The sequence below is a fragment of the Otolemur garnettii genome, unplaced genomic scaffold, assembly GCF_000181295.1.
Source record: "Otolemur garnettii isolate 467f Iridium unplaced genomic scaffold, OtoGar3 scaffold00014, whole genome shotgun sequence".
NCBI classification, from domain to species: Eukaryota; Metazoa; Chordata; class Mammalia; order Primates; family Galagidae; genus Otolemur; species Otolemur garnettii.
In genome coordinates this window covers 23,238,514-23,242,538 of record NW_003852409.1, presented here as the reverse complement: position 1 = coordinate 23,242,538, position 4,025 = coordinate 23,238,514, and the positions used below count along the sequence as shown (strand labels likewise).

The 4,025-nt window shown below is 50.1% G+C and overlaps 1 long non-coding RNA gene across 1 annotated transcript in view; it reads left to right on the top strand.

Moving 5' to 3' along the window:
• Window positions 1-2,860, top strand: part of LOC105886554 — a 6,781-nt gene extending 3,921 nt beyond the window's left edge. The window contains exons 2-3 of the long non-coding RNA XR_001161062.1: window positions 2,342-2,443; window positions 2,723-2,860. This is a non-coding gene — a long non-coding RNA (uncharacterized LOC105886554). The remainder of the gene's footprint in view (window positions 1-2,341; window positions 2,444-2,722) is intronic.
• The last annotated feature ends 1,165 nt before the right edge of the window (window positions 2,861-4,025 follow it).

Sequence of the window (4,025 nt, the reverse complement as noted above, 5' to 3'; positions counted from 1 at the left end):
TCCTTCCTTCCTTCCTGCCTCCTTCTCTCCCTCCCTCTCTCTCCCTCCCTCCCTTCTTTCCTTCCTCCTTCTCTCTTTCGTCCTCCCTTTATCCTTCTTGTCTTTCCTTCCTCCAGCCTTCCTTTCTCCTATCCTCCCACCCTCCCTCTCTCCTTCCTTTTTTTCTTCCTTCCTTTCTCTCCTTCCCTTCCCCTCTCTTCTCCCATTCCTCCCTCCCTTCCTCTCTCTCCTTCCCTTCCCCTCTCTCCTTCCCTTCCCCTCTCTCTCTCTTTCCTCCCTTCCTTCCAACGAATACTTAGTGTCACCTACCCTATTCTCAGGCACATTCCTAAGCACTGTTGGCATTCTTAGAGCAAGACGTAGAGTTTGAATTCAAGACATTTGTCATCTGGTAGATGAAGCAAACGCTGCAAATGGATCATTACAATACTATGATGTGGGTCCTAACTCATCCTGCTATGGGAGCACAGGGGAAGAATCAGCCGCCTCTGCTTGGGACACTGGAGAGGCTTCATAGGAAAAGGCCTCAGGAGACGAAACGCATGCAGGGTATGAAGGAAGAGCAGAGGACGGTTCATGTGGGAAATCACCACTGGGCTGGTGTGACTGCAGGAAAGTGGCTGAGCTGGACACTGGGCTGGTGTGACTGCAGGAAAGTGGCTGAGCTGGACACTGGGCTGGTGTGACTGCAGGAAATGGCTGAGCTGGAAGAGACAGAGGAGACAGGCTCGTAGAGGGGACAGGCTCATAGAGGGGACAGGCTCGTAGTGCACTTGTTACCAGATGGGGGAGGGATGGGGACATGGGACTTTGTCCTGGAGGAGGAGAATGTTGCCCTGGTTGCCATGGTGTTGGAGAACTCACTCTGGCTATAGTGTGGTGGGCTGGAGAGGTTGGAAGATCTATGGCTGTGGTTCTAAGAAAGGTGATGGTGGGTTGAACGTGGGATGAGATGGACACAGTGTTTGATTGATTGTGAGGATGAGAGAGGGGACCACTGCAGTGACCCCAGGACCTGGATGTACGTGCTGAGGGGTGTGACTGAGGACGCGGGATCAGGAGCAACTTTGCAGGGGCTGGAGGATGTGCTAATCTCCTGTGTCCAGGTCCCTGGGGGAGCTCCAGGTGGAGATGTCCAGAAGACAGAGATGCCCACAAGAGGTGGGAGGGCAGGTGTAGAGGAAGCAGGGGGAGCAAGGGGAAGGGTTCTCAGGAGCTGAGGCTTTGGCTGTTAAGGAGTGACTCAAGGTTCTGCTAGGGACCCATAGATTTTGCCTCTGCCTCTGGGGCACGTAGGGAGAGGGTTATCCCTGGAAAGGAGTTGTCCATTTCAGGAGAAATTTTGGAGGCCTAGGCAATGGTGCATCCATTGAGGGGTGTGTGTGTCTGTGTGTGTGTGTTGGGGGAGGGGACAGAGCATATGATGAATCAAATCAAGTTCATGACCTCGAAGACAGCAAAATGACATGAAGGACAGACCCTTTCAGCCCTCTCGCCTCCTGAAAGCTCCCAGTGCATCCAGGCCTTACTATCCCTCAGGGGAGGGGGTTGGGTCGCCTGGCCATGGGGAATTAAGCCTGGCAGGCCGTCTGCTTTCTAACAAATGTCTTCCTTCTTTTCTTCCTTCCTTCCACCAACTTTAATTGAACATTTCTTCTGTTTCAGGCTCTGTTCTGCTCATGGGGGACCCAAGATAGAATGAGACCCTGTCCCACCTCCCCAGGGCCTCCTAGGCCAGAGTGGAAGACAGAGGAGAAAGTAAATGCTTCAGTGCGCTGTGGGAAGTGCTGGGCTTGGGGACCCCAGGTCCCCATAGAGCCCTGCTGGGGCGGGTGGGGAGGAGGCAGGCCCAGGCTGCAGCCCCAGGTGGGCACTGATACAGGCTCTCTGGTCCCCAATTTAGTTGTCTGCTTTTCTGACTCCCCAGCCTCAGGTGAAATCTGGGCAACAGTTCTCCTTTTAGAGAACAATGGCAGGGCCCAAGCTTGGGGCCAGCAGCGCATTTACAGAGCCTCCTGGCAGGCACTGGCAAGGGGCCCAGAACAAAGGAATAAACTTCACACCTGGCCAGTCTCAGACTCACAGTGGTTGGTTCTCTGGATTGATACTCTGCTTGGAGCTCTGCTTTCATTTACATCCTCCTGAAATCGGGACCATTTTCTTCCTTCTCTTTTTGGCAAACTTGACTTAGGAAAACTCAGGAATCCATCATCCCTGAGTGTTCCATCTTCCCCACTAAGAACTTACAACTTGGCTGGGAGGGCAGGGATGGGAATTGTGAGAGAGGCTCAAGTTTACATAGCCCCCCTCCCTTTTTGAAAAGCCTTTTTTGTTTATGAAGGTGAAATTCACATAAAATGCAATTAACCCTTCACAGTTTATGATCCACAATGCCGTGCAACCAGCAGCCTGCTCTTGTTTTAGGATGAAAACCCTGTACCCAGTAAGTACTCACTCCTGCTTCTCCCCCCACCCTTTGCCCTGGTTATAAGGGATCTGCTTTGTCTCTGTGGGTCTGCCTGTTCTGGACATTTCTCAGCAAAAAAATCATATATGACTGTTAGGGGCTGAGTTGTGTCTCCTGAAATTCTTATGTTGAAGTCCTAATCCCCAGCATCTCAGAATATGACTGTACTTGGAAAGAGTATCTTTATAGAGGCGCTTAACTGAAATTGAGTTTATTAGGGTGGGCCCTAATCGCTATGACTGGCGTCTTTTTAAGAAGAGGAGATTAGGACACAGACGCACACAGAGGGAAGACTGTGTGAGGACAGCAGGAGAGGACACCATCTGCCAGCCAGGGAGGGGGCCTCGGGAGAAACAACCCTGCTATACCTTGATTTTGGACTTCCAGCCTTCAGAATGATGAGGATATACATTTCTCCTTAAATCACCCAGTTTGTGGTACTTTATTGCAGCAGCTCTGGCACACTAATTAAGTGACTTAAAAAAACCCAGACTTTATTTTTAGGGCAGTTTGGGTTCCTAGCAAAATTAAGGGAAAGGTACAGAGATCCATCTAACCATTGGCCCATATACACACCGTCTCCCCATTATCACCATCCTGTAGTGACAAGGTCACTGTGGATCTTTTTGAGGTTCAGTCATGCTGTGGCAGGTATCACCCCCGAATTCATTTCTATGGCTGGATATTATTCTGCGGTGTGTACATTGTTTAATGTGTTTCTCCATCATCGGTGGATGGACATCTGTGTTCTTTCCACCTTTGGGCTACTGAAAATGATGCTGCAATGAACATTACATGCAAGTTTCTGCATGGACATATTCTCTCATTTCTCTTGGACTGGAATTGCTGGATCATATCATATGGTTAAAAAAAAAAAAAAGCTTAGCTTTTTGAGGTGTTTATAGCCTTTCTCCAAGACAACAGTTATTTACAATGGGCCTATGGCCTGCCCAGACCCTTAGAGAGTGTTGTCAGGAAGAGTGTGATTCTGATAGCAAACCGCCTGCCCCCTGGCTGGCTTCACTCCTTTCTGGCCGGAGGACCTCAGAGAAGTTATTTAACTCTGCTACTCGCTCCCTGAGGTGAGCCTTTCAGGATGGTCATACCATTTAAATGGAAATGGACACAAAGGACTTATTGATAGGAGTCCTTCAGAAAGTGTCACTACTTTAAAATTCTGGAGGGTACAAGGTAGGCACATAATAAAAGCTCAAATGATTGGCTGTTTTTATTATCAGAGCTTCCCTTGAAGGATTTGAGCATGTAGGGATGTCAGGGGCTGGAGGAGGAGGGAGCAGAGTGAGTAGAGGTGTGGTTTAGGGACACGGAGGGAAGGTGCATTTGGCTGAAGTGAGATGTGGAGGGAAGGAAGCAGGAGATGAGTTTCCAAAAGGAAGTTGGGCCAGCAGACTTCAGAGGGCTTGAGGACACCCTGCTCTAGCTGGCCTTGAGCGCCAAACACAGGCTCAGCCCCGGAAGTTCCAAAGGGCCAGACGTGACTGGGATCCGTGGGAGGAGGGTTGGGGCAGGGCAGCTTTGCTTTCTGTGATCTGTAATA